Source organism: Rhea pennata, chromosome Z (assembly GCF_028389875.1).
Source record: "Rhea pennata isolate bPtePen1 chromosome Z, bPtePen1.pri, whole genome shotgun sequence".
NCBI classification, from domain to species: Eukaryota; Metazoa; Chordata; class Aves; order Rheiformes; family Rheidae; genus Rhea; species Rhea pennata.
In genome coordinates this window covers 64,689,176-64,703,042 of record NC_084702.1, presented here as the reverse complement: position 1 = coordinate 64,703,042, position 13,867 = coordinate 64,689,176, and positions in this window count along the sequence as shown.

The window sequence follows — 13,867 nt, the reverse complement described above, 5'->3', positions numbered from 1 at the left end:
CCTTTGGTTTCTCTCTTTTTTTTTTGAGAAAGGACTCTGTCTATCTTATCTTACTATTTTTGTAAGGAAGAATTTATCTCTCTATCGGAGATTTTTTCGAGGTGTTACATTTAACACTTGCACAAGGCCAAAACCAGAGAGGCATGTATGTCTTTTGCTGTTTTTCACCTCAAACTGAATTTCACTGAAGGCTTCAGTCACTCTGTATGGTGGACAGTATCTCACTGGTGGCATAGACGGAGAGTCTGCAAAATGATCTGAGGCCCCAGGCTGGAGAATCTGTTTCACTTTCTGTATTAGCTTTACTATGACTCAGCTATGCCACGAGAGCTCATTTCAGCCTCTCTGTAGACAGTGCTGGCTTTATCTTGAAGACTGGCACGTTTGCCGTTGTGTGATAATGAAAAGACTAACAGTCAGATTTTAATATTGTCAGTTTAAGGTGTTGTCAGTTTAAGACAATAAAATGCCACACTTCAGTGAGTGGGAGCTTTAGGAACTTCAGAAGCAGAGTTTCACTAGTCTCACAATTGTATCATGTCTTACAAGAGTCAGATTTTTTTCTTATACCACCCCCTGCTTTAGATATTTTTCCTGGAGTATTAGAATTTATCTGTCATTCAGCCAATCAATCAATCAAGCAACGAGACATAAAAGCCTTCAGTTTCTAGTAGTTATGGTTGTAGGGGGAAAAAAAAGAGAACTGTGATATGGACATTGCCTAATGACTTACAAAGCAGAAGTTGAACACAAAGAAACTAGATATATTCAATAAAAAAAATGAATGAAACCCTTGTGATGTGTAATGGTAATCTCAAGACTTCAGGCACTCAGACTCATGTTTTCTGAAGGTTTGGAGCTGGCAATACTGCAGAACATTTGGATTAGGTTAAACATTAATTGTATCCTGGACAAAACTTCAGATAAATGGGCTCCAGAATTTGATATTTTACATATCTCAGTTCTTGAGTAATGCCAACATATACAGAAAACGATACTTGTTTTGTAGTGAACAAGTTGAATCAGTGTTATCACCCTTATACCTACCCATACGCAATGTTGTTCTCTTCCTCTTTGACCTTTTTTTTTCACAAAACTCCCATTAATAAATACTGTGTGTTATTAAGAAAAAAACAAATCTGCAAAAATATGTACAATAGTCCTATCTTTTGTATGTATAGCGGATCTAACAGAACTCCTTGCATAAAGCTTTGTGCAAGTAACAGCAGATCAAAAACTCCGGGAAAAGGCTTTGGGAATCTCTGGAATTCCAGGGAAAAAACAAAGTAACTATAGCATCCCAACACCAGAAAGGACAGAGGAAAGGGTAGCTGTAATGTAGCTTTAAAATTCCAGTGAGACTCTGGAGCATCAGAGGGGAAATGAAAATAAAGAACTCTGCCACAGGCTTTTTTTTTTTAAAAAAGGCAAACCGCCTTCTTGCTTCTGATTGCTCTACTGTGTCGGCAGGCAGGAGACAGTCCTTTGAGCACTCATTGTCTCCTACTGTTCACATATATGTTCTGAACAGTAGGAAGCTCACTCATTTCCAATGCACACTTTATGGTAAAAAGAAGATTTTGCTCCGTTTTTGTATTCTTACTCCCATAATTTCCTTTCTTATGATTTGAAAAATGTCTAAGCAAGTGTTGGCAAAGGGATGTTAGTTTTTGTAGTGCAGACAAAAAGAGAGCAGTTTAGATGGAAATCATTCTGGCTCTTCAGATCACTTCCTTCCTATTATGAAACAAGGAATTGGAAAAAAATCTTCAGAGATGACGGAACACAAAATAAGCAAAGGAGACGAAGAGGTGTATGCGCAATATCAGCATGCCCTATGCTTTGGATCACCAAATTAACAGTTACATATATTACAACATATTAATTACCTATTACTGTCCCTATGTCTGAATTTTAATGCAAAGGAAGATCAGGCTCATTTGGAACAGTCAGATTCTATACTAAATGATTATTTCTTGGTTATGGGCTCTAAAGTTGCCATGCTCTTAGCGCAATTCCCACATGGGGAAACATGCTACCCCCTTTTTGTAGTGTAAAAGGTAAGAATTTGATTGGGTTACGACTTCTTGTATGGAGTTGTTGCCCACAGTCTGTGACTGGAAGTATGCTTGTCATGTGATTGTGATGAGGGATAACTGCATTTGGTTATGTAAATTCAGTCATTTACAAAAAGGACATGGAAAACCATTGGGAGCAAAACTGACAGACATTGGATCTTCAGGAGATTTCATCTGGTTGACAACCTAGCAATTTCCTGCCATGAAAGAAAGCATCAAGGAGAGAACTACAGTCTGGATAAATTGGTTTGGATTCAGTTCACCAGTCACCACGCTGATATTGTAATCTGATATATAGTTATTTGTTTGTTTGCTTTTTTATTTAAATTCTGTAAATCCAAGTCAAACTTAATCAGTTTGTAGGAAAACTGTCTTCTTTTGAGCCCCTTCTTCATTTTCACTTTCCTATCCTCTCTCTCTACTTCTCTTCCTTCCATAGTTTTGTGAGTCTTCTTTTAAATTCTTTCTCCTCTATGCAATAATTTTTCATTCACCGACCCAAAATTTACTCTCAAACCAGTCTAGGTACTAAATGAATAGCCGTTCAACACTTATGGGGACACTGAAGTGTAATTGTTGCTCTGTGAGATCAAAACATTCACAAGGCCACTAAAAGTCAGTTATGAGCCACTGTTTCAGGCTGTCTGCAGATGCAGGTGGTATCACTAGACTGGTGACAATCTTCCTCTGCAGCCAAAATTTGCCTCTGCAGCCAAAAGGACTAGAGATCATTAGATCTTAAAGAGTCTGGAAGTTGGACAAACCACAGAAAAACATGATGTGGGTCAGATGTAGTATGTGTTTTACACACTTGTTTAAAGAGCTTACAGGAGCTCTTTAGTTTACTTATGGATGCAAAAAGCCTAGAAGACTGCAGAAATTTGTGCTATCAATACTGATGTGGTAAACTGGTGAGAACAGCTGAACGAGACTTCTATATTATCTGCTTTATCATACTGAAGCCTCCTGGAGTCAAAAGTAATACGTCTCATACCTCTTTCTTTCACAGTTTCCAGCAGAACTAGGAAACAACTAGGTCTGCTTTAAAAATAATGCAAACTCACAATTAATTATGTACATATAACTTTTGTGATTAACCAAAATACTTCTAAACCTACAGCAATTTTCATCAAACTGCTCTCATTCAAACTAAATTAGGTAATTCTCAAAACAAGGTTCACAACTGGATATGGCCACGGTTTGAGAACGAAAAAGTAATAGGAAATAGTAATGTGATAACAATACTTTTTGTTAATAATATTTCTAGCGATTATAAAAGGTTGGTACACTGTTTTCTCTTTTAGAAATAATAACCAGGTATAGAAACTCGATGAAAAGATCATCGTTTTCCAGCATGCTTGTGGTAGAGTGGAGACTAGATGGCAGATCTCCAGGTTCGTAATGAATTAAGCATCATACCATCCTGTTTGTAGGTAATGCAGACATAGTAAGATATAACAATCAAACTGATTCTCAGTGGACTGTTCTGGATTACTTCATAATAACACAAAAGGAAAATAAAATAGTTATTGATACTGAAAAACCTCAGGACCGCTCCCTAAATGAAAATTCTTACAACTATAGAAAGCTATATATATACAAAAGACTATATATAGAAAAGATTGGATGGGTCTAGTGACAAAATATTCTTGATCATCAAAAAAGTAATGAAAAATTGAAAGAAATCTGACTCAGATCACTAAGATTTGCTTGCATAAGAAGGACCCGCAGTGGCACAGAGCTCTAATGACTCGGCTCATATTCTCCTTCATTCTGATATAGATGGTGATTCAGAAAGAATTAAACTTTCCTAATTCCCAAAATGCTTTTGTATGTAAAATTATCTTTTCCATCTAAGCAGTGCTTTAAAGCTGAACCAAGCCTGGATGTTAGAGAGGGACTGCAGTGTAAACTCTGCAGAGTCCAGATCTACAATACCATGGTATATATAACACTACAGACACAAAGTCCAACCTGGCTTTCAAATGAGGTCCAACTTCAGATTTTCAGGCCCAAAATCTCTGTACTGCCTGTTACGCTTTCTCCTGGGGAGCCCCAGATGCTTGAGTTCAACACAAAAGCTTACCAAGTACCCTGCAGAAGGGAATCATTGACAGTGTTTCATTGGCAAGTCAAGAAACATACAGGAAACAGTGGAAGTTGATTATATAGTAAGATTACAGCGATTACAAAAGAAAAAAAAAAAAGAAAAAAGAACAGCTTGTCCTAAGCACAAATAAATTCCTACCTGCAGCCACTACTTCTTAAAACTAAAGTCCTCTCTCACATGGAGTGTTTGTGTTTGCAACCTTCTTTTTTCTAACGTAGTCAGGCTGTACAGTTGATAGGCTGCTGTGAAAGGTTACATATATGTTTTGCATGTACTAACTCTTCTTTATTTCTGCCTACACCAGCAAGAACTTGCTGGGAAGTAGAGGGAAGGACAGGAACAGTCAACTCCTGTTTCATCAGGGACTCTAAGTGTGTAGAATTTCCCAGGGAGAACAGTCTGCATCTGCTGTGCAAGATACACAAGTAGCAAGAAGTGCCTAGTGCAGGAGACAGTTTGAAGGCTGAAAAACAGGCGTTTTTAAAAAAGGGGGGGGATCATAAATTTGTATGAAAAACAATGTTCTTAGTAGCACAATTATTATGATATTAATTGCTCTACTAAGATCAGTTGAAGGCAAGGGTGAACAGTGGTAAAGGTTTTGTCCAACAAATTTCCTTCCACAAGCCAGGAGAATTCCATGTCTGGCACTCATCGAATTGAGGAGTGATTGATGAAACCTTGGTTCATCAAATCCAGGTTTCAGACTTGAAAAATAATAATGAAGAGACTGAGTGCTTCCAGTTCTATTCAGTATAGCACATAAACACCTGTGTACACGGTCAGAGATGAAATGAGCCATGCAGTCTGGCAGATCCCCACAAATCACCCTCCACCTCTGCTCTTTCTCAAGGACTGCTTGGGATCCAGGTTTGAAAGTGCTAGAGTTTAGCCATCTTCTCCAGGCTAGTACTGTGAAACACATAAAGTTTCCCACACCCCTGGGTTAAGTCTGCCTAGACCCTGTGGGAGACACTACTTGGTTGGGAAGCCATCATGGACATTCCCAAGATGATCTTACAAATGGTGATCCAGTCATGCTCAAGTCCCCCTTCCCTAAGCAGGTCTGAGGTTTACTGTCGTCACCCTAGCACTGTGTAAGGCAGAATCATTGCAAGTCTGCATTCACAATAGTAAGAATCATGCATACTCTGGCCACTAAGAAAATGGATGAAGATATGCAGGACTTCTTTATGCTTCGTAAGGATCTCTTGTTCCATTTCACAAAAGATAATTATGTTTTCACAACCCATTAACTGTACAAAGACAACTAAAAAAAAAAAATCAAACAGCTCTAGAACACCCAAGAAGCAAAAGTTTGCCTCTTGACAGGGAAATCTGATCATTTGGATCTTGTCTTGTCTTGTTAAGCTTTCAACAAGGATGACCCTATACTTTATTAAGGACATGAGCAAGAATGCAGCCAAAGCCCTTGAATTTTCAGACCTGTTACATGCTGTATTAACTTCTCATGCTGCACAATTGTGGCTGCTACTACCAAATATTAATTTATACCTATTTTTCAGAAGAAAAAGTCTCTGTATAATAAAACAGACCTCTATTAATTTTGTATCCAGTGGAGTATGGGATTGCATAAAGAGTCTCTACCTTAATATATGCTAAGTCTCATCAGGTAAAAATATGAATGTTTATATTTTCTTTGACAGAAACATCTCTTTAATTATTTTACTCTAAAACAAAATAAATTCAAAATTTTGTAAACTAAAAGTCGTATTGTCTCCTTGAGGATTCTGATATTTCCTGATACAGCATGGTTATATTTCTGGCAAGTACAGTTTTACTGGGTGGACTAAGTTATTAAACTGTAACCGAACTGAGCTGGTGTGGAGGCGCATTCAAGGAGATAGGAAGGTGGTATTTTATTTCCTTATTTCTCTGCTTCTTCCCCGCTCCTGTTGGCATTTGATGCTTGACAGCGTTGGCTGAGTTTATAGACGCACACGCTGCAGCCCATGAAACCAGAGAGGGTGGCTGAGGAGTCCGCCTTTCAAGCCGTACAGGCTAATCACACGGGCCCGTTCGCACGCAGAGCCTCTCGCCGGCGGCCGGCGCGGAGCCGTCCTCGCCGCTGCGGTGCCGCGACGGTGAGCCGGGCGGGTGTCCGGCAGAGAGAGGGCTGCCTTCCGCCGACGAGCTCTGCTCCAAACGGAGAGCGGCCACAGCCAGCTGCATCGATACCTGCGAGCAGACGCGGACCGAAGGGCACCCGCTGACCCCGCGGCGGTGCCCGAAGCGCGGCGCGCAGCGCCTGCCCGCGCCGCTAGGTGGCGCCGCGCCGCGGCGGGGAGGCGCGGCCGGGCGCGCGGCACCTGCCGCGCCCGCGGAGCGGGTGCGCGCCGGCCGGGGGCGAGCCCTGCTCGTCCTGAAGGCGCCGGTTTCGCGTGTCCGTGCGCGGCGGCGGTGGAGTGCCGCCCGGGCAGCCACCGCGCTGTTAAGTGCCGGGAGAGTGTTGATGTGGTTAAAACTAGTTGCTAAATCTTTCTCACCGTGCTGAGGCTTTTTCTTGTGTTAACCTCTGCTTAAGGCACCAACGTTGAGAGAATTCCTCTCGGGATGTGGACTGCATATTTGAAACGTATCGTTAAAAAGTAGAAAGTTATATAATGTTAAAAAAAAAAAAAAAAACCCTTGCAGAGACTTGAAATCCTTATTTTCAAAATCCCCACGTTACTACAATTTTTCTTCCACTAACCTTTGCATAAAATGTTGGATATATTTTTTAATTTTGCTTTTGAAATGGAACTATTTCTTTTTTTTTCTGTTTGTGCAAAGCCAGCATTGTAGAAGGGATGCAAATTGGCAACAGGCTTAAATACCACTGTGAATACAGTGTCTGGGCTGGATTTGTATTCTTAAATACTACCTTAAAAAACTGTATATGATTATGATTATTGCCATGATCTTGAAAATATCAATCAGGAAAGGAGCTAATAATTACTAAGCCTGTAACAACACATGTACTAATTAGACTTAACTGCAGATTTTCTGTGTATGTTCGTGTAATTGATGAAAACACTTTTCAGTGACTTGCCTGGCATAAAGAAAAGCGGCTTATTTCTGTTAATAACATCCTTAATGAATAAAGAAAGAAAGAGAAAAAGAAAAGTGAACAAGACCAATTATTTGATTACACTTTGGAATCTATATCTAACATTGATTTCTTTTATGAGCAAACACTTTCGTATATATGCAGCTGTCCTGAAATATAAGACTTTTCCTCTCACATCAATTAGGATTAAGGCAAGGTCATTTCTGAATTGATGATTATGAATTTCCATCCCAAAATGTATTTTCTGTGCAGTGGATTTTACTATATACTTATGTTTAATATAAATATAAGATAATAATAAATAATATTTGCACAATATATGTCGTTCTCATTGAAGGACTTCTTTTCATCATGAAGAGTTGGACACAGCACTGGATAGCATGAATCATACCTGGCTTCAGAGGATTGGCCAAAAACCTGTGAGCACTTGAAAGTGGTACAAATCAGGCTCTAAATATCTTAGGAAGCTCAGAAATAGTTACTATTTCACCAAAAAGCCAGTTATGCTTTGCATATTTCAAATTCTCTCACAAAGGACATGCATGGATTTCGTGTCCGGGTAGTTCTGTCTGCTTGGGTTCCATATTTTTTATAGTAGTCCATTATCATCATAATAAACGTGTCCATTTTATGTATAATTTCATTCATTTTTTATTGTATTTCTTAAGTATTGAAACTAACATCTAAGAGTCATGCTGGGTTATACTTTTTGCCTCACATTTCTTTAGAAATATTTCCAGTTCTGTAGGTTAAATTCTACTCTCCATCACATCAATATCTTACCTGATTCTTGGGTTATATATTTGGTGACATTTCTGCAGCCTGAAGATTTTCAACAGCCTTGCTGCAAAACTACAGCTGATGATGTAAAACCTGCCTAGCGTTAGAAGTCTGGAAGGGAATAGGATCCAGCTTGTTCTCTGATGTGCATGCTCTTCAAGACTAAAAGAAGAAAAATACAGTAAAGCTTAAATTTTGTTTCTACAGGCAGCAGATATGACTCTAAATGTGTTGAATCAGAAGGGTCATTTTTTACATCACCCCTTGTCAGAACTGAACAGCACTTTAAGAATATTTAAAGAGCTGTTGGTAGGAGAACATTTTGAATCTGCCATCTCCTCTGGTTGTTTTGGACATAGTATTAAAAGTAACATCCATTCAATGTCTTGTAACATCAGAAGAGTGACAAAAATCTTTTTGGCTCATGCTGTGACATCATTGTAGGAGATAGTGCCAAATGTGGAGGTGATGTGTAAGTTCATGTAAGTTCAATTCACTTGAGCTAATTCTGACTCTCCTTCAATTTGTCTAGGCCCAGTGGGCACAGGTGAAGTGTAAGTGAGGGGATATAAATTACAAGCTCTAGGTGACCGTGAGTCCTGGTAGGGCATGTGAGTTCGAGTGAATATGCAAGAGTCTAATGGTGCTGAGAGAGTCTACAGAAAATCTAAGCTGCTCTACCATAACCTGCAGGGGCCACAGTTTAGATGAACTCACATTTCTGGAGATGCTTGCTCAGCATCTGTATAAATGAGATCCGAGTTTGAGTTTATGCTTATCTGACACACTTTTTATACACTGAGTACTGAGATTCTTGCCTCTGTCCTAAACACACAATTTCAATCTCAGTTACTATCCCACACTGTGTAAGCTGAGGCATGAGGTTATTTAAAGTTCCACTACAATTTATATCAAGTTCAAATAAACAATAGAAAAAAAAATCAGATGGAATGTAAAAATCAACCCCTGTTGTCATTGTTTTATCTATACTAATAAATGAGGAGGGACCTGTAAAAGGAAACTGCAAAATAAGTTTTAGTTCTACAGGAGAAGCTTCTTTGAATGTTTTGTCGTTTTCACATTCACTTTATTTTTCCTCACCGTGCTGGACACTACCTAACTAAAACCAAAACGTTCAGATTAATTCTGAAACAAAATTAGTGAGCTAACATTTTCACTGTGCTATCAGTGGTTTTGTAATCATTCTCCTCTGTTATTTATTGTAGAGTGTACAAAATGCACAAAAATGCAAGTCAGACTGATACTGAATAAAAGCTTTTGTAATAATTTTAAAATATAGATCCCTATTATAAATGATATTTTGTAATCTTGGTGTTAGAAATACTTGCACAAGTATGTGTAGAAATTCAGACAAACCTTCACTTGGCATCAACATTATAAGAACTGTTTAAGAACCACTGGCTATGTCTATATTATTAAATGAAACATAGCTGAAGTATAGATTTGAGTGCTAGACAATTACAGTTCATACTGTTTAATTATTCGCAGGCTCCCTAGCATGGTTTTATCCCAGCTCAAGGGTTTATCCCAGCCCAATTAATAGTGTATCAAACAATACCATTTAACTAACAAAGTTAACTATAACTTTGAACTTGTGGGCAAATTGATGGTTTTAATATGATATTCAAATCAGCTTTGATCTGAAGATATCTTGGGTGTCAGACTGGATTCAAGTAACGTTGCCCAAAATTTTTTATGTCTTTCTGTCTTGCCTGTAAAAAAAATATTGGCCAAAAGTAGTGGGAACAAAACAAATCATTATTGCTTTTCTGTTGCTCAGATTCTTGTATGTATTGAGCTTTACTAATCACAGAAGCAGCATGGTTAATAGATCAAGCCTGAAATTCCTAAATTCTAATCAGGATCTGCTGGCAATGCAAAGTTTCAGACTGGTAAAGTAGCTTACACCAACATTTCAAATTGAGAGCCAAAAGTGTTTAGGCTTTTAAATAAAAATTTCACATGTTCAGAAAAAAAAAAAGTTTAATGCAGTCAGCTTACAGGTACCTCATGAAACAAGTTTGAAGGAAAATTTTATTTCCCTGAATGCACAGATAACTACATTTGAGTATCTTAAGCTTAGCTATTTTTTCTGTTTCCATCAGTAAAATGTTTTAAAACATTAAACTGAGTTTTACAGACCAGTACTGGTTCTGTAAGGTATTACAGGTTTATTCTGGGGGGAAAAAAAACCCTAAAGAAAAGGGAAGAATATAGAGATGGTAAGACTTTTAACAGTATATATCCTAAGTATTATTTACTGTAGGAATATTTTAACTGTGTTACATGCAATTTACATTTAGGTATAGAATTCTATTTATGGGCAACACATGTACTGTGTGATATTAAAAAAATATTTTGCAGCGAATATGCTAAAGACTTTTTTAGGAAATGAATTGGGTACAACTTAGTCAATAATATTATTTTCAGATCTTCCCAGACCACTGTTATAGTACTGTAAAAATACTTTTTCTCTGAAAAGACTTTTGAGACTAATTCAGATCAGCCCGAAAGGTTTTCACGGGACGTGGTGTCTTGTTCTGTGTTCTCTGTTCAAAGCACATACAAAGAGAAAATGTTTTCTTACACTCTTCTTGGTAGCAATGCCAGGAACAGTCATGTGAGGTAAAGATGAAACAAAACAACAGAGACATATGTACAAATACTGTACCTATTATTGAACTAAGAACAGTAAATCAAACTAAATTAGTCTTGTTAATCAGACTTACATAAGTAAATCAGTGTTGTATATTCTCCCCAAAACATGAACTAGTTCTGTTTCATGGAAATATGCAAAAATCCCCATAGTGGACAATTGCAAATAATCTCTCTTTAGTACATTGCTGTCCAGTAAGGATTGGTTCATACAACGAAACAAGAATATTTAGATACATTGTAATTTTTATTCTGTTGGCTATAACTATATAGGTTCTCACTATTCATATAGATGTCTAATCCTCTGACTTCCACTCAGATACTCGTTTTGGTAATGCCTTGTGGAGATAGTTTCTCTGAATTCATTACAGTTTATTAAAAAAACTAAACACCTTTATATATTCATTTCTGATTGTCTAGATCATTCACTGTTGATTCCTTTGTGAGAAAAATTTGCCATTTCTCCCTACAATGTTATTTGTGTCATGCACAATGTAGCTGTTTCCTCTCCCGATCTATCAGACTTAATCTGTTTTATTTTTCCTCCTATTTGAGTATTTCTTCATTTTCTTAAATCCTGGATTCACCTCTCACCTGAAGGTCCTGATGTAGAACCTGCATTATTCTAGACTCCCTCTATTGTCGGGGGGGGGGGGGGGAAGGTGACACCTAGAGAGGTGTCAACACTGTAAACACCATTTCTGTAAACACTGACTATAGGGAGAGTGTGGGATGACAGAGCTCCTAATTTGAGTGTCTTGGAGATGCATCACAAGTTATGAATTTGGTCTTGAAGTGTGAGGAAAACTCATTTTTAATAACCATCAGTTACCAGTGATATTCAATAACCTGTTGCTCTAATGTAAGTGTTGCTGTGCTGCACTTGGAGCAGTGTGGCAACGGGGCAGAAATACCCATTCGGATCAGGAGCTCTATCTAAATCTAAATTTATCACCGTATTTCCTAAACTATACAGACTAGTTAAAATTTCAGGAAAAACTGCTCGATATACAGGACTCTCAAACTCTGTTAACCTGTTTATGCTCTGGTTCTTCCTGACTTTCTTCAAAACTCTCAGTAACTTTTGCTGGGAAGAGTTACACATCTGCAAACGACTCTGGCTAATTCACCATCTCCTTCATGATGTTAAATGTAGCCTGCTTGAACAAGTTAGATTTTGCATCTTAGTTATAAAATGACATGAATAGAGTTTCCATTAAATCTTAATGCCAATTATTTCTGTCTGATTTAACTTGGATTTTTTACTGACACTGGTGGTCTCTTTTTGGTAATATTTTTTGGTGTTAGTATTACAATGTCAATAGTTTGCTTGGTACTGGTAAGGGCAAATTTTTAAAATGAAGGCATTAATATTACTTATGACACCTACTTTCTTATTAAGCCTGCGGCATATCCAGGTGGAAAAAAATAAGTGATACCAGTTGAGGAACTAGCTCCTAAAGACTTATCATCTGATGAATAGAAAAAGAGATCCAGGAACTTTTAGTGGAAAAGTGGTGCAAGAAACAGACATTACCTGTATATGTTTTTTGATTTGTTTGCATTTTATTTTAAGTATAGAACTCACTTGGACAGTGACTTTTTTTTTTTTTCATTTTTGAGGAATAATGAAAACGTTTTAATGTCTGCTTGCTGCTTTGATTTTGGTTTTTATTTCATATTCTTTCCTGCTTTCTCTTGCTTTAAATATGCTTGGCATTTACTTTTTAAATGTAATCTATGCGTCTTATTTGTCTCTCTAAACACATTCCAATCAGTGTATACTTTTTTCTGGAAGAATATTGTGTTCAGATTCTTTTTAATCAATTTTATTGCCAAATCCTGTTTGCCATACTCATGCAAGTATTCCTACAGAATTGGACTACTCATATGAGAAAAGCAAGCAGTTCTTGCCTTTATTTGGTAAAGCAAGAGACTTGAACAAAAGCAGTACTGTACCTGCTATGGGCAGCCAGAAACAATGACAAGCTTCTTGATAAGATTAGATGTAATTTTAAATGCAACCGGGACAAAGAATCCCTCCCACCAAACCCAGTTCCTAACTCTCCACTGTAATTCCACCACAGTAAGCAGTTGAAGAATTACTGACAAGAGCCAGACTGCCCTGTAAGCACCACCTAACAGACATAGAAACATGATCTGCATCATTTTTTGGGCTTGGCAGACATTTTGTGCTTCTTTCAAAAAAAAAAAAAAAAAAAAAAAAAAAAAAAAAAAAAAAAAAAAGAACCACAATCTTTTAAACCAGGCACACTTAAACTTTATACATTCCTGGCTTCGCTGTTACAGGAAGACCCTAAATTTGAAACATCCTTGTAGAAATACACTGAAAATACTTCTGTGGCTACTTACAGCTGATTGTTTCAAAATAAGCATATGTGCTGCATTGTCTTTCTGCATGTGCTAATTGTTTTAACTTTAAAACAGAAAAGGCTCTCTCCAGTCCCAAGCTAATCAACAACCTTTCACTCATGAAATTTATGCCAACAAAGCTGGCGACTGAGCCTGCAGCTATTGAATGGGGTGCAGGACTATGTACAACACAGATTCCCTGGCTGAGTTCCTATTTGTTCTTTAAAGTAATGTATTTGATTACTTCTGTCTTTAAGAACCAAGAGAAATCTCCAAGGTAATGTCTAGTTATATCTTTATTTGCAGTCCTGAGATAAGCGCTATGCAAATTCACACACAGTGAGATTCAGATATGATTTAGTTTAAAGCATAACTTTAATTCTGTATGCTCTTTTCTTTTTTTTCCACATTTGCCTGTCAAAAAATACTATTTTATGTATGGGTCAAATGTATACAAATTGTAACCCTATGGATAATCACACATGTTTAGATGACCAGTCAGTGGCTCGATGCAGAGTATGTTGAAGGCAGTGGAATAACAACAACAGGCTTTGGATCAAACCCAGATGGAGAATATCAGAGCTAGATTAGCGAGTCCAAACATCATGGGCAGTGCTTCCGAATAACTGACAAAGGTGCCTAAGCAGCTCGGGACACAAAGTGTCACTAATTCTGCTCCAGAATCTAAACTTTTTTTTTTTTTTTTTTTTTTTTAAAGCCCTATTCCCTAAAGAATTTAAAGACGCCGAGGAAGTAGTGTCCTCTGCAGCTGGCCTGGGA